General features: G+C 40.8%; 1 pseudogene across 1 annotated transcript in view; it reads left to right on the top strand.

The window, feature by feature from the left end:
• The window catches only part of LOC103271864, a 60,139-nt pseudogene extending 43,343 nt beyond the window's left edge, over positions 1-16,796 (top strand). Inside the window, exon 4 of the transcript XR_505079.1 lies at positions 15,694-16,796. The product of XR_505079.1 is annotated as a high mobility group protein B1-like (transcript). The remainder of the gene's footprint in view (positions 1-15,693) is intronic.
• The last annotated feature ends 5,914 nt before the right edge of the window (positions 16,797-22,710 follow it).

Here is a 22,710-nt window from a genome sequence, read left to right as displayed (position 1 = left end):
GCACATGAAACAGCCTCCAAAAGAGACTATGATAGGCCACAAATCAAGTCTCAATAAATTTAAAATATTTGAAATTATATCAAGAAACTTCTTGCCGGATTCGGTGGCTCAGCCTGTAATCCCAGCACTTTGGGAGGCCGAGGCGAGAGGATTGCCTGAGCCTGTGGGTTCAAGACCCACTCGGGCAACTTGGTGAGATCTCATCTCTACAATAAATCAAAAATTAGCCAGGCGTGGTAGTGCGCACCTGTAGTTCTAGCTACTGGGAAGGCTGAGGCGGAAGGATCACCGGAGCCCAGCAGGTTAAGGCTGTGGTGACCAGGAGCAGCCACTGCACTCCATCCTGGGTGACAGAGTGAGACTCCAACTCAAAAAAAGAAAGAAAGAAATTTCTCAGACCACAGTGGAAGAAAACTAGAAATTAACTCCAGGAAGAATTTGCAAAACCAAACAAAAACATGGAAGGTAAACATCAGCTCCTGAATGATCAATGGGTCAATGAAATCAAGATGAAAATTTTAAAATTTTAAAATTCCTTGAAAGACCCAACAATAAAGAAACAAATTATCAAAACTTTTGGGACACACCCAAAGCTGTGCTCAAAAGAAAACTTATAGCACTAAAGGCCTACATTAATAAGACTGAAAGAGTGCATATTGATATGCTAACATCACACCACAAAAGCTAAAAAAAAAAATGAGCAAACCAAACCCAAAGCTCACAGAAGAAAATAAATAATGAAGATCAGAGCAGAATTAAATGAAATTGAAATTTAAAAATGGAAAAGATCAATGAAACAAAAAGCTGTTTTTAAAAAAATTAATGAAATTGATAGATCACTAGCTAGATGAATTAAGAAACAAAGAGAAAAGACTCAAATTATCACAATCAGAAATGAAAATGGAGACATTACAATTGATATCATGGATATTCAAAAGATCATCTGAGACTATTAAAAACAACTCTAGGCTGGGCGTGGTGGCTCACGCTTATACTCCCAGTACTTTGGGATGCCAAGGTGAAAGGATTGCCTGAGCCTACGAGTTACACACCAGCCTGGGCAACTTGACGAAACCTCATCTCTATAATAAATAAATAAAATTTAAAAATTACTTGAAGACTGAGGTGAAAGGATCACCTGAGCCCAGCGCACATCAAGGCTGCAGTGGCCACGAGCATGCCACTGCACTTCAGCCTGGGCAACAGAGTAAGACTTCAATTCAAAAAAAAAAAGAACAACTCTATGCAAACTAACTAAACATTCTAAAGGAAACAGATAAATCTTAGAATCACAAATCCCCCAACACTGAATCAAAAAGAAATAGAAACCCTGAACAGACCAATATTGAGTAGTGAGATTGAAAGAATAATTAGAAGTCTCGCAACAAAAAAGTGTCCAGGACCTTGTGAACTCACAGCTGAATTCTACCAGACCTTCAAAGAAGAATAGGTGCCAATTTTACTGAAGTTATTCCACAAGATTGAAGATGAGGGAATCCTTCCTATGAGGCCAGTATCACTCTGATACCAAAGACAAGAACAGATACTGAAAGAAGTTCGGAGAGAGAGAGAGAGAGAGAGAGAGAGAGAGAGAGAGCCGGGACCGAGGGCCTTTGTTGTCTGGTGTGTCGGCGCCATTTCAGGAGCCTCCCCTCTGGTCGTTTCCTGCACCTTTCAGATACAACAACAAAAAAAGGAAACTATAGAACAATATCCCTTATGAACATAGATGCAGAAATCCTCAACAAAATATTAGCAAACCAAATTCAACAGCACATGGGGAAAAAAATACACCACGACCAAGTGGGTTTTATCCCAGGGATACAAGGGGACTTTGAGCCACAACATAAACAGAATCAAAACCAAAAAAAACCTATGACCATTTCAATAGATGCAGAAAAACCACTTGACAAAAAATCCAGCACTCTTCATGATGAAAACTCTCAGCAAAATAGGCATAGAGAGAATATCCTCAAACTAATAAAAGCCATAGCCATGTCATCCTGAAAAAGAAAAGCTGAACACAACCCCCTCACAACTGGAACAAAGCAAGGATGCTCACTTTCACCACTACTATTCAACATAGCACTGGAGGTCCTGGGCAGACCAATCAGGCAAGACAAAGAAATAAAGTGTATCCAAATCAGAAGAAAAGAAATCAAACTATCTCTGAATGCCAATGATATGAACTTATAGGTAGAGAACCCTAATGAGTCCTCCAAGAAACTCCTGGACTTGATAAATGGGTTTGGTAAAGTTTCAGGATACAAAATGAACACATGTAAATCAGTAGAGAAGTTCCAGGAAGATGGTGGCAGAGCCAGTCAGACCGCGTGAGTCCTTGTGTGAGAAGTGAGGGTATGGACAAAAAGAATTTGCATGTGTGTCTGGCTGACAGTGGGGACTCAGCAGCAAGTGGCCAGGTCTCTCCTGGTGAAGCCGCTGGTGTTGCAGCAACTCTGCTTGGGCCCTTACCCTTCCTGGGACAGAGAAGCTGAGTGACATTTTCTAAAAACAACAAAGCCCTTCCCAGAAAGAGTCAGCCAGAGGGACTGCCACTGCCAGACTCTGCCCCACCACTGCAGTGCCAGGCCGGACAGTGGCAGTGAGGGCTGCAGAAGGAGTGCAGTGAGGGAGCCACAGTAGAGTCCTAAAGAAGTGGCAAGGGGCGGCCACCTTGAACCTGGACCCACTGCCACCACTTCCAGTGCCAGGCTAGGCTGCAAGGCCCTGATATCAGGACCTGAGATCCAGAGACTTTGATACTTGCTGAGGCGAGAGCTATCTTTCCCTACCCCGTGTGCAGCAAGAATAGTAGTCTGTAGAGTAACTGAAGGCTGGGCAAAGAAGTGCTCCAGGGTAACCTCCGTGGAACAGCAGACCTGCATCTTAAGACCAGGGGGTAATCTCTGAACTGCTTTGGGACTGCTCTCCATGAACCCAGAGAGGACTGCCCGCAGTGTACAAGCTCTTGGTGGGTATTGGAGAATGTGTAGCCCCAGACAATCCTCCACCTCACTGCGCCCCCACCCCCATCCTGAGCCATCTACTGGGCAATAGACGCATACAGTAGATCTTACCAAGAAGGAGGTTGGTGAGTACCTAGCTGGCTCCCAAACACCCCTAGCAATGAGCAAAAGAGATCAGGAGAGGCAGGAGAGAGGCTGGGGGGCCCATTCCCTCACTGAAAATTGGATGCTGTGGGAGCTGTGACCATGTTGGGAGAGGAAGGAAGGAGGAGAGAGCCCAGGAGACAGAGTCAAGTCATCAAGTCATCCCTCCACCTCCTCACCGCTGCATGCCTACAATCAATTGCAGGCAGCAGGGAGTGAAGAGTGTTGTTTTTTGGTTTTTTTTTTTTGAGTTGGAGTCTCACTCTGTTACCCAGACTGGAGTGCAGTGGCCACTCCCGGCCACCGCAGCCTCGACCTGCTGGGCTCCCGCGATCCTTCCGCCTCAGCCTTCCAAGTAGCTGGAACTACAGGCGTGCGTCACTACACCCGTCTAATTTTTTGATTTATTGTAGAGATGAGGTCTCGCCAAGTTGCCCAGGCGGGTCTCGAACCTGTGGGCTCAGGCAATCCACTCACCTCAGCCTCCCAAAGCGCGGGAAAGATTCTAACATCCCAAATTTCAACACCTGACTCTCACCTGACTAAAAGTAGATCTATTATTGATCAAGCAATCCCACTACTAGGTATCTGCCCAAAAGAAGAGAGACCATTAAATGAGAAAGACACTTGCAACTACATATTCATCATAGCACAATTCAGTTGCAAAGATGTGGAATCAGCCTAAACATTCATCAACTTATCAGCGGATAATGAAAATGTGGCATATATGCACTATGTAGTACTATTCAGCTATCAATAATAATGAAATAATGTCTTTTGCAGCAACTTGGATGGAATCGGACAACATCTTCCTAAGCAAACTAACTCAGGAATAGAAAACCAAAACACCACATGTTCTCACTTATAAGTGGGAGCTAAACTAAGGATATGCAAGGGCATAGAGAATGCTATAATGAACACTGGAGACTCAGAAGGGGGAGGGATGGAGGGATGAAGAGTCTCACCTATTGGGTACAATGTGCACAGGTGTGGGTGGTGGTACTCTTAAAGCCCAGAACAAAAACTTTGTATCTTCCCAAATTATTGAAATAAACAAAAAAGGATTTGCTAAGCCCAATATTTCAAATTTCTCTTTTGTCTGATACACTGAGATTTTGGCAACTTGAAGCAATATAGCATGATAAGACTTAGAGTGAATAAAAGCTACACCATTTTTACAATTTCAAAAAAAAAAAATTAGGGCCTACAAACCCTTAGGAAAGTTGTCATATATCCTCAGTGGTATGTGTAGTCTAAAGACTACTATTACATGGCCCGGTTTGGTGGCTCAGCCTGTAATCCCAGCACTTTGGGAAGCCGAGGCAAGAGGATTGCCTGAGCCCGCGGGTTCGAGACCCACCCGGACAACTTGGCGAGACCTCGTCTCTACAATAAATCAAAAATTAGCCAGGCGTGGTAGCTGTAGTTCCAGCTACTTGGAAGGATGAGACAGAAGGATCGCCGGAGCCCAGCAGGTTGAGGCTGCGGTGGCCGAGAGCATGCCGCTGCCCTCCAACCCGGGTGACAGAGTGAGACCCTAACTCAAAAAAAAAAGACTGCTATTACATTCAACACTAAACAAAGATATTAAATAATTAGGATGACATGTTTGACTTGTTACATAAGGAAAATCACCAGAAGTGACTCAAGAAGTAAATAAACTGAATAGAATAAATAAAAGTGGTAATCAAAGATCTATGTCCCTAGTTTTTCCCAACCAAAAAAATAAAAAGAAAAAAAATAGAAAAATAAACCCGACTCAGAAAACTTTACTTAATTCTATGAAAATTTTAAGTAACAAGTAGTTTCTAAGTTATTTAAACTGCTAGAGAATTTGGGTGAGTGCAGTGGCTCACATCTGTAATTCCAGAACTTTGGGAGTTGGAGGTGGAAGTATCGCTTAAGACCAGAAGTTCAAGACCTGCCTGGTCAACATAGAAAGATCCCATCGTTACTAAAAATAAAAAATGAAAATAAACTGTTACAGAATTAAATTTTTAAAAATTCAATACAAGACAATATATTAGCAAATTTGAATTCAAAAGTTTATTAAAGGAATAATATTTCATTACTAAGTAGACAGTACTCAAGGAACACAGCAATGGTTCAAAATTAGGAATACTATGTTTATAATCCTCTAATTAATAGAATAAAATACATAAAAACAAGCATAAAAAGCATTTGAAGAAATTTGAAAATCACACACTCTAATTATAAAAAGGTAGGAGTGGCCATAATGCCATTTGACAAAGTGAGCTTTAGAGCAATGAATATTATCAGAAATAGGGAGAAACATTTCCTAAGTTTGATGATTCATCATAAAACATAATTATCTTAAATATGTGAATTCTTAATAAAGGAACTTCAAAATATATAAAGCAAAATCTGACTAAACTGAAAAAAGAAATAGAAAAACCTAAAATAATAGTTGTAGATTTAACACACTTCTCTTATAATTAATAGAAAAAGCATACAGAAAATTCAATTAGAAATCAATAACAAAAAAGATATCTGAAAATCCCCCCAATATTTGAAAATTTGACAACACACCTCTACATAACCCATGAGTCAAAAGAGAAATTACAAGGAAAATAAGATTTTGAAGTTATTAGGAACTAAATTATAATAGACACACAACATATCAAAACTTGTGGAATACAGTTAAATCAGAGGGAACAAAAATTTGTAGCCTTTACCCTAGAAAGCCTGGGCCTTACTGGGCACAGTGGTTCAGGTTTGTAATCCCAGTCCTATGGGCGGCTGAGGCAGGAGGACAACCTCAGTTCTGGAGTTCAAGGCTGTGATGAGCTGTGGCAATGCCACTACACTCCAGCCTGGGTGACAGAGTGAGACCTCAATATCATCATCATCATCATCATCATAACCACCTCAGGGAGAAGAGTCTATGCTGATTACAATGACCAAGAAAATAGGAAGAAACTTGATAAATGAAACACAGGTCCCAGCCAGAGTGGTGGTGGCTTCCTAGGCAACAAGGGAGGAAGAAGGAGAAGAACATGTTGCAGTGACAACTTGGAATAACAAAAATTAAGTTAAAATAAAAACTCTCTTAGTCAAAAGTGGGGGAAAGGGGAATGTGCAGCTTTAATGCAAAAAAAAGTCATGAAACTAATCATTGTTTCCACCTTGAGCAAGCATTTTTTAAAAAGTAAAGAAAGCACAAAAAAAAGAAAAGAAATATTATATTGAAAGCAGAAATCAATAAAACAGAAAATTAAAAAGCAGAGAAAAATCAATGAAAACAAAGCTAAATTTGTAAAAATAAATGATTGATTAAGAAGAGAAAGACAAAATGCAAATTGGCAATATCAGGAATGAAAGAGTAGAAATCTGAAGAGTTATCGCAGATATTAAAATGACAATAAGTAGATATTATGAACAATGAAAAACAAAAAACGTAGGCTAGGAGCAGTTGCTCACACTTGTAATTTCAGCACTTTGGAAAGCTGAGGTGGAAGGATTGCCTGAGCCCAGGAGTTCAAGACCAGTCTAAGCAAGATAGCAAAACCTTGTCTCTACAGAAAATTTTGAAAACTTAGCCAAGCATGGTGGCATGCACCTGTGGTCCCAGCTACTCAGGAGGCTGAGGTGAAAGGATAGCCTGAGGCCAGGGTCATGATGCCAGTGCACTCCAGCCTGGATGACAGAGTAACATACTGAATAAAAAAAAAAAAAGTGACAGCTTAGATGACAAGTTAATTGAAAAACATATATTATCAAGATCAACATATGATAACACAGAAAATATGAATAGCTCATAGGAAATACTACTTATGGAATAAACTCAATAAATTGAATGTATCATCAAAATCATAGTCCTTCCAAAAAAACCTTCAAGCCCAGAGAGCTTTACTGGTGAATTCTATCAGATATTTATGAAAGACATAAAGACATAATATCATTTTTACATAAATTATTTCAGGAAGCATGAAGAAAAACTTCCCAACTGATTTTATGAGGTCAGTACTGATACCAAAAACAGAAAAAATATTACAAAGAAAACTAAACCAAATAGAAGTAGAATCCCTCATGAATATAGACATAAATTTTTAAAATGGTCTTAGCTAATTGATTATAGATGAGATGGTCATGTGCTCAGTCAGTGGTTGGTATCCTCTCATGAAATAATGTGCTTGGAGTAGAAGAATAGTTGTTCCCAGAGGACAGTACTGTATACCTCTTCATTTATTTTTGGAGTTTTAATTTTTCTCAGTAGTGTTTTAATTTTTCTCAGTAGAGTTTTAATTTTTCTCAGTAGTGTTTTAATTTCTCAGTAGTGTTTTAATTTTTCTCAGTAGTGTTCATTCTACACGTTTTCCACCCATCTTGGTAAATGTACCCCTAAGGTTTTTGTGTTTTTTTCTATATGCTGAAAACAAACAATTAAATTTTGTATGTTTATGTGTGTGTGAGTTGGAGTCTTATTCTGTCACCCAGGCTACAGTGCAATGGTATACTTACAGCCACTCCAGCGTCGACCTGCTAGGCTCCAGGGATCCTTCTGCCTCAGCCTTCCAAGTAGTTGGAACTACAGGTGCGTGCTACCACGCCTGGCTAATTTTTAAGTTTTACTGTGAAGACGAGGTCTCGCTGGGTTGGTCTTGAACCCTTGGGCTCAAGTAATCCAATTGCCTCTGTCTCCCAAAGTGCTGGGATTACAGGCTGAGCCACCAAGCCCGGCCAGCAATTAATATATATATATATATATATTTTTTTTTTTTTTTTCAAAAAGACTACTTACCTTGTCAGCAAAAGTGACAGAGTAAGGACCTCTGAAAATTTGTTCCTCCATAAAAACAATTTTTTAAAAGTCTGGCAAAAACATCAGGATAAACTTTTTCAGAACTGTGGGAAATAAACATTTGTAGCAACCTAGGGAGCATTTAATGAAGAAAAACTGCTTGATTGTGATAAAAACAGAGAGCTTTTAATTTACACTAGTCCCATTTCCCATTTCTCAGCTCTTTGGTAGCCTTTTTTAAAAAAAGATGTAGGGTACAATTCAGGATTAGAGATATACAAGTGGTCATTGTACAGGTAAAGTTTGGGCCTCTGTTTGGTCCCCACTTCACCTGGTTTGAGATCAGGTACCCTTATTGATGTTATGTGCCCCCTGGCAGTTTCCCACTACTGCCAATCCCTTTATTATAGTATTATAATAAATGTTCAGTATCTGCTTATGAATGAGAACATGTGGTACTCCATTCTTTGTTTCTGTGATAGATCACTGAGTATAACAGACCCTAAATCCATCCAAGTTGCTACAAAGTCCATAATTTTATCCTTCTTTATGACTGTGCAATATTCCATTGTATGTATGTACCATATTTTAAAAATCCAGTCCAGTGTTGATGGGCAGCATGGTTGGTTCCATATTTTTGCTATTGTGAATAATGGGGCAATAAACATGCTTGTGCAGGTATCTTTTTTATAAAATAATTTGAGTGCCTTTGGGTATATGCTCATAAGGGAGATTGCTAGGGTCATTTGGAAAGCTAATTTGTAGATCTTTTAGAAATCATTGCACCATTTTCCACAGAGGTTGTATTAATTTACAACCCCACCAACAGTGTACAAGCATTCCCTTTTCCTCACATCCTCCCCAGCATCTGTTGTTTTTTGAGTTATTGATGATGGCCATCCTGACAAGTTAGGTGGTATCTCAGTGTGGTTTTAATTTACAGTTATTTGATGAATAATGAGGCTGAGCATTTTTTCATGTATCTGTTAGTTGCAGAAATGTCTTCTTTAGAGATGTGTCTGTTTATATCTTTTGCTCGCTTTTTAATAGGGTTGTTTGCTTTTTACCTTTTGGCACATTCAAGTTCCTTGTAGATTCTGGATGTTAAGCCTTTGTCAGATATACAGTTGGCAAATATTTTTTTCTCATTCTGTAGGCTGTCTCCCTACTCTCTTATTTTATTTTATTTTGCTTTGCAGAAGCTTTTCAATTTAATGATGTCTCCTGCATTTTCTAAGGTTCTTATAGTTTGAGGTTTATGTCTAGGTCTTTAGAGCTGATTTTTGTGTATGGTGATAGGTAGGGGTCCTGTTTCAATTTTTTGCATGTGATAGGCAAGTTTTCCCAGCACCATTTATTGAATAGTTCTTCCTCTTCCCAGTGGTTGTTGGTGGAGGCTTTGTCAAAGATGAGTTTGTTGAGAAATTGAGTTTTTGCTTCCAGAATCTCTATGCTGTTCTATTGGTCTATATGCCTGTTCTTGTACCAATACCAAGCTATTCTGTTTATTGTAGCCTTACAGTAGAGTTTAAAGTCTGGAAGTATGATACCTCCCGCATTTCCAGTACCAGAGGGAGCAGAATAGGTTTGGCACTTGTTCAAACTCTCATTCTTTAAGAAAAGTCATTATTTGATCTTTTTCATTGTTCCCTGGAAGACCCAACCTAAAATATTTGTGTTGGGAGGGAGGGAGGAGAGTGAGGGACATGTGACAACACAAAGGGTGCCTGAACCACTACCAGGGGGAGTGAGGGCCACTTGGAATCTCACACTTCACCTGCATACAGCCTACTTACATAGTTAATCTCACTAGTACCCCATATCTTTATAATAAAATAAAATTTAAAAAGATTTGCCTTTATTAACAAGGAAGAGTAAAGTGACGTATCACATACAGGAGACTACAATAAGATTAACAGCTAATTTCTTATCAGAAACTATAGAGGCCAGATGGCAGTGGGATGACAGATTTAAAGTGCTGAAGGAAAGTTTTTTTAAAAAGACATCGATGTGAGGTGATAGATATGCTAATTAGTTTGATTATGGTAATAATTTCACTATACATATATATCAAACATCACATTGTGTACCTTAAATATATATATGAAATCTTTATTTGTATCTCAATAAAACTGAAAAAAGGAAACTTTCACCTCAAAATTCCATATCCAGCAAAACTATTCAAAAATGAAAGAGAGATTGAGACATTCTCAGATAGTAAAAAAAATTAAGACCATTATCCTCTAGAATGCCTCCTCTATGAAAAATACTAAAGGGAGTCTTAGTCTGAGACTAAAAAGAAAAAGTCACATTAAAAAAGAACACCAAGAAAGGTAAATAAATAGGCAAATATCAATGGTACCATTAATTCATTTTTTATCATTTCTTTTTTCTATCTAACTTAAATGACAGTTGTATAATGTCATTATTATAAATCTAACCTAGCAAGTGCATAATGTATGAAAATGTAATTTGTGATAATAAGATGTTTAGAAAAGCAATGTTTTGCATACTATTGAGATAAAGTTGGTATTAATCAAAATTGGATTGTTGTAAATTAAGATGTTAATAGTAATTACCTGAGCAACTATCAGGAAAATAACTTGAAAACAAGCAGAACAATCAGGCAGGAGAAGGAAATCAGGGTTATCCAAAGAGGAAAAGAGGAAGTTAAGTCATCCCTCTTTGCAAATGATACCATTTTACACCTAGAAAACCCTAGGGAGTCTGTCAAAAACCTTCTCATAGAGGGACTAACAACTTCAGTAAAGTCCCAGGATATAGAATCTCTATTTTAAACAATTAATATATTTATTTCTGAGGGTATAAATCTCACCTCTAGACTGATGACTGCCAAATTTATGTTTTTCACACTAAATTCTAACCCATACTCTACCAGAATTCCAGTTGCCTGTTGAATTTTCACTGGATGTCTAATTGTCACAGTCCCAAGTTACTGAAAATGGCACTTGATTCCTACAGAGTTCTCAGTGTCAGACCCTCTTGTGTCCTGTCACTGGGAAGAAGAACAGCATTGCCCTCATTTCAACAAACCCATTATTAAAGCACTCCTTCAGCTTCTGCCTTAAGTTCCTATCTCTATAGGCCTCAGACACAAATCCAAAGTACCAAGCTTTTCTCCCCATCTCCCATCACATCCAGTCACAACTTTCATGCTAACCCTATATATAAATCTGTTTATATCCCACAGGCCTATATATAAATCTGTTCAGGTTTACAGTAATATCACCAGCAGATTAATTTCCCTCTTCTCTTCCCCCTTTCCTCCTCCTCCTCTTCTTCTTCTTCTTCCTCTTCTTCCTTCTCCTCCTCTTCTTCTTCTGCTCTCTGTCTCTCTCCCTCTCTCTCTCCTATCCCTATTAACTAGAAAACCACATAGGCTTGTTCGTTCCATTTATAGTATATAAGAGCTCCCAAAGAAAATTATACCCATGAGCCTTGAGATTTCTAATTACAGAACAAATAGTGTTTCTCCTCATTGGAAATAGATGGGATGACTATTGCTTATCCAAACATGGAATGCAAGGCTTTGTATGTCCATTCCCAGAAGATGAGTGATATGTTTGCAACAAAGGAAAAGGCTATGTAATTTCTGCACATTCTTTGTTAAATGCCTTTAATTGTTTATAATCATATCTTGGTTTTTTTTTATATGACTATAAAGCACAGGGAGATTTTGGAGTCTAATCATAGTTGACTAAATAATTCAACCCATCCCACCAACAACAGAAAATAGAAAAAAATGAATAACGTATATAAAATACTGACTTGGCTGGATCAAAGAGCTAACAAGTTTGTCAAGATGACTTGTCCAAGATATTGAAGAAGTCATAAATTCAAAGAGATTAGCCAAATATTGTTCTTTTTTTTTACCCTGATGGCATTTGCTAACTTTGGGTAAAGTGGCTGAGATTCAAAAGAACATTTTTTTGATAGGTTCATGCAGCTAGGGTAACAAACTTAAGTGGAGGCCTCCCAATGATAAGGGGTCTAGTGACCCTTCCATCTTTGAGTTGGCACTCCAAAGAGCTGTAGCTAGGAGAACCAGGAGTGGAATCCCAGCTTTAAGTCAACTGAGTGGCCCAGAAAATACTATTCTTTGAAACTAGATTAATAAGAAACAAAGGTTAGTGCTTACAGACAATTTTTAAAAATCCTACCTGGAAAAAGGCAATATCTTTCATGTTCTCAAATAATTTCTACAAACAATTTTTCAAATATAACATTGAGATAAAACCCTAATATAAGCAAACACAAGAGAAAGCGAAAGAACATAAACAAGAATAAGGATAAACAACAAACAAGAGAAACAACGCCATAAAGTTTCCAGAGACTGAATTAATCAGATATGAATTGTAAACAGCTATGCTTTTTTATTGAAAATTTTATAAGCCAGAATTTGTCAGTGAGCCAGAAACTATACACAGTAATTAGAAAATTAAAAAAGAAACAAATAGAAATTCCAGAATTGAAAAGATAGGAATCAAAATTAAGAACTCAGTTGATACGTTTTATAGCATATTAAACTCAGCCAGAGAGAGAGTCTGTAAACCGATAGGTCAGTAAAAAAGAAAAGCCTTTAAGAATAAAGTAGTCCGGGCTCGGTGGCTCAGCCTGTAATCTCAGCACTTTGGGAGGCCGAGGAGAGTGGATTGCCTGAGCCCACGGGTTCAAGACCCACCCGGGCAACTTGGCCAGACCTTGTCTCTACAATCAATCAAAAATTAGCAGGACATGGTAGCACTCGCCTGTAGTTCTGGCTACTTGGAAGGCTGAGGTGGAAGGATCGCCGGAGTCCAGCAGGTCGAGGCTGCGGTGGTTGTGAGCAAGCCACTGCACTTCAGCCTGGGAGACACGAGTGAGACTCCAACTCAAAAAAAAAAAAAAAAGAGTAAAGTAGATTCTGTGGCAAATTTAAGCTTAATTAGAAAACAAAAAGAAACAAATAAATACAGAACAGAAAAAGAGAGACAAGACAGAATTCAGAGTGTGATGATTTTTAAATACATTCACAAATTATTTGATACTCATCCTTTCAAAAGGTAGAGGCTAATTCCTCTTCCCTTGAGTGTGGGCTGGACTTAGAAACTCACTTCTAACACAGAATATGGCAGAAGTAACAATGTGTGGCTGTTACAACTAGGTCACAAAAGGCACTGCAGTTCTTTTCCTTGAATTCTCTCTCTTGTATCACTTAGTCTGGGGAAGCCCGGATGTCACATCATGAAAACACTCAAGCTGCCTCATGGAGAGGCCTATGTGGTGAGGAATTGAGATATCCTTCCAGTAGACATATGAGTGAACCATCATGGAAGAGAATCCTTCAGCTCCAACCAAACCCTTAGATGACTACAGCTGACTAACATCTCTACTATGATCTCATAAGAGAGCTTGAGCTGGAATGGTGATTGCTCCTTAATTCCAGATTCAGAGAAGCCACGAGATAACTAATGCTTGTGTTTGTCTTTTTTAAAAAGTTTAGATTCAAGGGATATGTGTGCAGGTTTGTTACATAGGTATATTGCCTGATTGTGAGGTTTGAGATCCTACTGGGCCCGCCCCCGCTGACAGTGAGCATGGTATCCAATGGGTGGTTTTTCAACTCTTATCTCCCTTCTCACCCCCCCAACTTTCGGAGACCCCAGTGTCTGTTGTTCCCACCCTTTTGCTCATGTATACTTAGTGTTTGAATCTCACTTATAAGTGAGAACGTATGGTATTCCGCTTTCTGTTTCTGTGATAACTCAGAGTGACGGCCTCCAGTGTTTGCTGTTTTAAGCCCTTAAATTTTGGGGTGATTTGTTACTCAGTCATAGATAACTAATACATAGGGCAAAAGAAAGCAGATTCAGTAGGAAATTTTTTCATGCATCTTAGTAAGTTTTCAAAAATCAAGAAGAGACAAAATGTGGTAAAAGTAATGCTTGAAGAAATGTGACTGAAAATTTTTCAAAGTTAAAACAAAAATCCATAGGTTCTTGAAGAAAAATTACCCACAAGAAAGGCAAATTTTTGAAAACCACATGTAGGTACATTATATTAAAACTGCTGAAAAACTGAGATAAAGGGAAAAATTTTAAAACATCCAAAGAAAAATGACAAGAGTACAAAATTAGACTAAGACTTTACATTTTACCAGAACACAATGGGAGTCAGAGACAATGAAATGCTCTCTCTACAGTAGTAAAATAAATTAGCTACTAATATTTAATTCTGAGGACTAAGCTCTGGACTTTTTTCTTCACCTTGCCAAATTCCTAACTAAGGGGACTGGGGAGACTGGGATTTTATTAAACCCTCCCTCATATAATACAGTTTACTTCCCAACCTGACTCTAGTATAACATCACATAACAAAGAAGGAAAATAAAAGTATTTTATGACTCTGTAAAGCTGTTTTTTTGGAGACTGCTGGACCCTTGTCACCTTTTAAAACATCACCTGTTCTCTCTGAAGTCTGCCACCCATATGGCTTCATGTACGTATCAAAAAACTTGACTCCCTCATCATTCCGCAAGTCACTCATTTTCTATACTGATTTCAAAATACCTTAGATAAGTGCCTGATTCTTGCTACTAATTGCCAGTCAGGCAATCTTTGAATCCACTTATTCCCTGCAAGTCTCTGCTTGGAGATGTCCAGTCTTCCTGGGCCGAACCAGTGAAAATCTCACATGTATTGATTTATGGTTTTCTGTCCTCCTAAAATGTATATAACCAAGCTACAATTCAATCACAGCAGGCACACCTACTTAGGATCTCCTGGGGATGGATGTCACAGACCTAGATCACTAATATTTGACTCAGAATAAACCATCTTAAATATTTTACAGAGTTTGACATATTTCATTAACAACTCTACACATAGTAAATTTTTCTTCTAGAAACAAAACAAAATAAACATATTTTCAAATAAGCAAAAACTGTAGGTAATCAATAGGCCTGCACTAAAAAATATTAAAAGTGTTTCTTCAGGCAGAGGGACTATGACCACAAAAAGAGACATGGAATGTAGAAATGAAAAACAAACAAAAAACCCAAAAAGCAATAGAAATGGCAAACATCTAGATGAATTTTAATGAATATAGACTATGTAAAGTTACTGTATAAAGTTTCCGGTGTTTAAAATATATGCGAAATGAAAATACATGACAACATAACACAAAAGACAGAAAGGAAAAAAGCCTTTTAGGATAGGGCAATAGTGCTAATTTGTATGAGATGTTAATAATTCAAAGAGTCATGTGGTGCTATCAAAGTTAACCAGTAGAACCGTAAAAGAGTGTGTAACCAACAAATTCAATAGAGGGGCAGACATTGAATTTTAAAAACAATGAAAAAGCTTGACTAATCCTAAAGACGGCAAGAAAAAAAAGGGCAAGGAGACCATGAAAAGGGGAGTCAAATAGAAAACAATAGGATATCGTAAGTTGATTAAATATAAGTGGTCTACACAGTCAAATTAAAAGAGTATGGATGTCAATTTTTTTTTTAACTCCAGGGGGTATGCTGCTTATGAGTATATTAAATATAAAGAAATGTGACTGAGAGTGAAATTCAGTGAAAGATACAGCATGTAAAGGCTAACCAAATGTAAATTGGTATAGACATCAATGTCAGGGGAAAGAAATTTTAAGGCAAGAAGTATCCGTAGAAATTTTTAAAAAATGCATAAGAATAAAAGATCAATCCAACAAGAAGATAAAATAATTCTGGAGTAAAGTTCCAGAGCGGAGAGAGTGAGGAGGCTGCGTCTGGCTCCCGCTCTCACAGCCACTGCAGCACATTGAGCTCCGTAGAGACAGCGCCGGGGCAGGCGAGAGCCCGACGGGCACTGGGCGACTCGGTGCTGCGCGGAGGAAAAACAACCGAACGTGGGCAAAGGAGATGCCAAGAAGCCTAGAGGCAAAATGTCATCATACGCGTTCTTTGTGCAAACTTGCCGGGAGGAGCACAAGAAGCAGCATCCGGATGCTTCCGTCAACTTCTCAGCGTTTTCTAAGAAGGGCTCAGAGAGGGGGAAGACCATGTCTGCTCAAGAGAAGGGAAACTCTGGAGACATGGCAAAGGCCGACCAGGCCCGTTACGAAAGAGAAATGAAAACCTAGATCCCTCCCAAAGGGGAAACAAGAACGATCAAGGATCCCAACGCGCCCAAGAGGCCTCCCTCGGCCGTCTTCTTGTTCTGATCTGACTATCGCCCCCAAATCAAAGGAGAGCACCCCGGCCTGTCCATCCGGGATGTCGCCAAGAAGCCGGGAGAGACCTGGAATACCGCTGCTGCGGATGACCAGCAGTCTTACGAGAAGAAGCCAAGCTGAAGAAGAAATAGAAAAGGATATTGCCGCCTTCCGAGCCAAAGGCAAGCCTGATGCAGCGAAAAAGGGAGTCGTCAAGGCGGAAAAGAGCAAGAAAAAGAAGGAAGAGAAGGAAGATGAGGACGAAGAGGACGAGGAAGAGGAGGGAGAGGAGGAAGATGAAGAAGACGAAGATGAAGAAGATGATGATGATGAATAAGTTGGTTCTAGCGCAGTTTTTTTTCCTTGTCTGTAAAGCGTTTAACCCCCCTGTACACAACTCACTCCTTTTAAAGAAAAAAATTGAAATGTAAGGCTGTGTAAGATTTGTTTTTAAACTGTACAGTGTCTTTTTTTGTATAGTTAACACACTACCAAATGTGTCTTTAGATAGCCCTGTCCTGGTGGTATTTTCAGTAGCCGCTAACCTTGCCTGGTACAGTATGGGGGTTGTAAATTGGCATGGAAATTTACAGCAGGTTCTTGTTGGTGCACAGCACAAATTAGTTATATATGGGGATGGTAGTTTTCTCAACTTCAGTTATCTCTGATGCAGCTTATAAGAAATAATTGTTGTTCTGTTAACTGAATACCACTCTGTAATTACAAAAAAAAAAGTTGCAGCTGTTTTGACATTCTGAATGCTTCTAAGTAAATACAATTTATTTTTTATTATTTTATTTTATTTTATTTTATTTTGAGTTGGAGTCTCACTCTGTCACTCAGACTGGAGTGCAGTGGCCACTCCCGGTCACTGCAGCCTCGACCTGCTGGGCTCTGGCGATCCTTCTGCCTCAGCCTTCCGAGTAGCTGGAATTACAGGGATGCACTACCACGCCCGGCTGATTTTTTGATTTTATTGTAGAGATGAGGTCTCGCTGCCCAGGCGGGTCCCGAACCCGCGGGCTCAGGCAATCCACTCACCTCAGCCTCCCAAAGGCACGGGATTACAGGCTGAGCCACCGAGCCCGGCTCAATACAATTTTTTTATTTAAAAAAATAATAATTCTGAATTTCTATGTAAGTTAATATAGCTTCAAAACACAAAAAGCAAAAATCAGGAGAACTAAAAGCTGAAATAGAAAAATCTACATTATAGTGGAATATTTAACCTACCTCTCTCAGAATCTGATAGAACAGAAAATCAGAAAGATGTAGAAGACCTGAACATTATTTGTAAATAACCTGATGATATACATTGAACAATGGGAGACTACACATCCTTTTCATATACACATGAAACAGTTAATAAAAATGACCACATGCTGTGCCATAAATCAGGTTGCAAGAAATTTCATAAAATTAAATAGTATAGACTGTTTTTAGACTACATTGCAATTAAGCTAGAAGTCAACTTAAAAAATAAAGTAATTTAAAGTCCCCTTAAGTTTGAAAATGAGTAAATTTACTTTATACAACCAGTGGAACAAAGAAGAAAAAATTCTCCATAGGAATTCAGCAATATTTGAAATTGAATAGTCATTAAAATACTACATATCAACATTGTGAGATACCTAAAACAATGCTTAGGGGGAATTTAGGGTCTAAATGCATACATCAGAAAAAGAGAAAAGGTTGTAAATGGTGCCACGTGGCATGTGGCGCAAAACTCTTGGATTGTTGGGCTCCTTTCTAAAATGAATTTTAGAGTGGCCTGCAAAGTTTTCAAAGTTTCTTAGAGAAAGAAGGGAGAAAAGAAATGGAGTCATGCCAGAGCTAGCATGGGTGAAAGAAACTGCACTTTTGCTTTTTACGATACACCTGATATACCTTCACCATGTTTAATATGCTGAAGAGGGTGGAGCCAAGGTAACCACCACTCTGGAGATGGACATCTCTGGGTTCTTGAAGGGTGTGGTCTTTTCTTGACCACATTGTCTTTTGTAGCAGACCTGCCAGACGTTTCCTTAGCTAAAATGTGGTCTTATTATCATTTCTATGGCTTTGGTTAGTTAAGGGGGTGGTATTCAGCCTTCTGCCTTACACAGGGAACCTGAAAGTTTCTTAGTGATTATTATGCTAAGCCATTAATTGAAAGATTGGGCTTTCCTATTCTTACATCTGATGTATTCTTTTGATTTGCTGAAAGGGGAGGGTAGGCTGCAGCTTGGCCTGTAGTAAAATGTAATTTTAAGAATGTCTGAATGCTTCCTAAAACCTACCTATGGGAAATTTATCTATCTATGTCTAACCTGTGCTAGCTACCCTGCTTTAGTAAATTAATTAGTTAAGCGAACAGTAAATTGGGCACTATCTACAGGGAAGCCAAGGATCCCCCGAAGTTACCCACTGGGAATGACTAGGAGATAAAGGGAAATGCACCCTCCATTAACTAAGAAATGTAGTTCCAGAAGGTGCAGTAGCATTAGAATCCTTGTCACGCCCTTCTCTAGGGCTATGATAAACTGGGTGGACATTAATGGGTCTCTGTGTCACAGGTTCTCCAAGACATCCACAGGTGGTTGATAAGGAATTCACGGCAGTCACGTCTGTTAGGGTACTGGACAGGGTGAGGGAAAATGGATGGAGCAAGGGGCACAGCACCACTGGGGTCAGCAAGCTGGAGGTGCCACACTGGGAACCCAGGGATCTGAGTAAATGCAGAGAATTGCAACACAAAAAAAGTTTAAGAAAGAAAAGTTTATTTAAAAGTAAATTAAAGAGAGAAAGAGAAGGAAGAAAGAAGATTCACCTCCCCAAGGTGGGGGAGGGGGACCAAAGCCAGGAAGCATGGCGACAGCCATGGCTCAAAGAGCACATGGCCACACCAGACTTTAGCAAGGTAATGGCCGCTGGTTGCTTGTGGTTGAGTCCTTTTAACCATTCCCCTAGATGGGGGAGGATCATTAAGGTGATTGGGTGATGGTCTGCTTTCATGTCATCACAAAGGGGCAGATAAGCGCAGGTACTGATGATGTCAGGTGATGGACAGCAGGCAGATGGGTGGGTTAGTCACATGATTGCTGCCATGGTGGGGCTTATCTGTGTCACATAGTTCACAGAGGGCTGCTTAGGTTAACCCTGGGGTGGGGAAGGATTCCTGCAAGAGACTTGTTAAACATTTGTAATTCACAAACTCAGGCATTTGCAACTCACAAACTCTTATGACTTTGGCCTTGACAAGGAATCAAAAGTTTACTAGAGATTATTACGCTAAACCATGAATGGTTGGGCTGTCTTGATCGTGCATTTGAAGGAGATTTGCCTAGGAGGGATGGGATAGGCTGCTGTTTGTCCTGTAGTAGAATGTCTGAATGCTATCTAATGGCTATGTTGAGGCAAAAGGACTAAACCCTTTCAACGTCTACCTGATTGCAACATCTCCAAGGTAAAGGACTTAAGCCAGGGTTTTGGGGGGCTACCGTGCCACACTCATCTAGAGTGTAGGTCTGCTCCCTGTCTATAGGGAGTGAACTTATCTTAAATAAATCTATTCTTCTCTCACCTCTGTGTGTTGCAATTCTTTGCATTGCTCAGATCTCTGGGTTGCCAGCGTGCACCTCTGGCTTGCCGGCTCCAATGGTGCTGTACCTCCTTGCACCTCTCCCTGTCCATCTGTTCCACCCTCATCCTATCCATACCCTAACATAGCCTAGGAAACATAAGGAGATCTTGTCTCTACAAAAATTAAAAAATTAGTTGGGTGTGGTGGCATGTATCTGTAATCCAAGCTACACAGGAGACTGAGGTGGAAGAATCACCTGAACCCAGAAGGTAGAGGTTGCAAGTGAATCATGATAGTGCACTGCCCTCCAGCCTGAGCAATAGAGTGAGATCCTGACTTGAAAGAAGGAAGGAAGGAAGGAAAGAAGGGGGGGAGGATGGAAGGAAGTGGAGAGAGAAAGAAAGAATGAAAAAACAGAGGGAGATGAGAGAGGAAGGAAAAGAGGGAGGGAGGGAGGAAAGGAGGAAAGAAAAGCTATCTTAAGTCAGGAATGAAGAAGAGGATATCATTAGAGATAATGCAGTCATTGAAAAGATATTAAAAAGCTATTTTACATAACTTTATGCTATTAAACTTAAAATTTAGATTGAAGGGAAAATTAGGTGCCACTAAAAATTCCTAAATACACACACACACACACACACAAAAATTTACCAAGGAGAAACAAATTATCAACACTAATAGCGATTTTAAAAATTAAATATATTATTAAAAATCTTCCCCCAGAAGAAAACCCAGGTTGAGAGGTCTTCACTGGTGAATTCTACAAAACACTTTCAGAAGGAATGATATCAGTTTTTTACACTATTCCAGAGAATTCAACAAAGGAAAGGGAGAGCGGAACACTATACATATTAGTATACATAATAACAAATTAACACAAAGTGGGTGACCTTAAGCAACAGAAACTTATTCTTCCATGTTCCATGTAAGGTCGGAGGTACCAGAGGGTGGGGCAGGCCTCAACAAGATGGCTCCAACCCGGACCAGGAGAATAATGGGCGGAAGTGAGCCAGCAAAAATGAATAACCGTAACTAAGACTCCAGCCACAAAGCCAGCCAGTACCTGTTACAGCGACTCTAGTGACCCCGGTCAGCCAATTGCCAACAGACGTGACAGCTGTCCCAACCAATAATCGCTCGCCCCAATCCTCCTCACAGCTTTCTCAGCGTGCCCTTTATAAACTTGTCGCCCATCTTGCTGGGCGCGACTTTTCCGGCCCACAGTTATATGGACTGGAGAACCTTGCCCGGGATTGTGCTAATAAATTTTTCTTGGCTCCTTTGTTTCCGTTTCACCTGGTCTGGTTTCGTTTACCTTACATTTGGTGCCGAAACCCGGGAGGACGGTGCGGGATCCCAGCGGGCTCCCCCATCCTCTCCCGATCCAGGACCTCTCTCGGGGACAGGACCTGGCCCCAGGACCTCAGTCAACGCGGTGAGTCCCTCGCTTTCCTGACTTCTCCTCCTACCCTCTGGGGTGCCCAGTCTGAAATCACAGCTGCGTCTGGGTTCACCGCTCCGGCATGGTGCCTCTGGCTCCGGTGTAGTGGCGATGTCCCTATCTCCGGATCACCAACCCTATAAAAGGAAGCAGATCTTCCTTTCTGTCCCTATTCTGAGTGGGTCTGGGACGCTTGGCTCACTTGTTTAGGGACCCAGGGATGGAGGTTGCGGCCATGGGAAGCCAGCCTTCTAAAACTGAGGCCCAGACCCCGTTGCGGTGTCTCATATCTAATCTGGCTACTCTGGGGTTGTCCGAGGATTTCTGTAAATGGAAGCTAATCTTCTTTTCCTCCTGGGCCTGGCCCTAATATCTTCTGGACAATCAGTCTTGCTGGCCTCCCGAGGGAACTTTCGATTTTGGCCTCCTCACTGATCTCAGTAATTATTGTCACCGGACTGGGAAATGATCTGAGGTCCCCTATGTCCAGGACTTTTGGGCATTGCGCTCCCGCCCAGACCTCTGCGTCAGATATTCCTCGGCTCAGGTCCTCCTGGCCAAATCCCCTAATAGGGGCTATCAGCCTCTCCCTGCGTCGGAATCTTCCTTTGCAGATTCTCCAGAGGACCTTGGCCTTCCCCCTCCGGCTCCTACGCCTCCTTCTTCTCCCCTCCCATCCGCCTCGTCTCAAAGGTCTGCTCTTTCTCAACCCCCTCCTTATCCAACCTCCTGTGCCCAGACCTCTTCCACTCAGGCACCTCTGCTGTCTGCTCCTGCCTTACCTCCCGCCCGCCTCCCCTATATCCGACTCTTCCCAGCCCACCATCTCTAATTCCTTTGTCCTCAACTCCAATTGTTCTGGGTTCTGTCAGCTCCCCTCCCCCATCCACTTCCATCCCTACTACCACGGAGACAACGCCTCCTTCCTCTGGTCCTGTTGAAGTCACACCTGACTCCTCGGTTTCTAGCTCTGCCCCAGCCACCCACAAGCTGTACCCTCCTTTTCCGCCATCACCGCCATCTTGCCCTCCTTCCACCTCATTCCCTACTCTCACCCTGCCGCCATCTTACAATCCTACACCGCCCTCTAAATGGACCAGCCCTCTGGTTACCAGGTCCCAGGCCCAGTTACTGGCCCCACTCCGGGAGGTGGCAGGTGCTGAGGGACTGGTTCAGGTACATGTTCCCTTCTCCCTGGGGAACCTGTCCCAGATTGAAAAGCGCCTAGGCTCCTACTCTGCCAACCCAACTGCCTACACCAAGGAGTTTCGATACCTCACTCAGGCATACAAGCTCACATGGCACGACCTCCATGTAATTTTAACCTCCACCCTCACTCTCAAGGAGTGCAATCGTGTCACCTCTGCAACTCGGGACTACGCTGATCAGGTACATGACTCCGACCATGCTTTGCCGGTCGGGGCCACGGCAGTGCCTGCCGAAGACCCACAATGGAACTATCAGGATGTTGCCATAGGTAAGACTAGGAGGGATCAGATGGTCTGCTGCCTTATTGCAGGGATGGAAAAGGCAGCTCAAAAAGTCGTTAACTATGACAAACTGAGGGAGCTCACACAGGAGCCTAACGAAAACCCAGCCTCTTTCCTTAATCGTTTAACAGAGGCTCTTA

This window comes from Carlito syrichta, unplaced genomic scaffold (genome assembly GCF_000164805.1).
Source record: "Carlito syrichta isolate Samal-C Ts95f unplaced genomic scaffold, Tarsius_syrichta-2.0.1 Scaffold311949, whole genome shotgun sequence".
In the NCBI taxonomy this organism is placed as follows: domain Eukaryota; kingdom Metazoa; phylum Chordata; class Mammalia; order Primates; family Tarsiidae; genus Carlito; species Carlito syrichta.
This window is presented reverse-complemented; position numbering and strand designations above follow the sequence as displayed.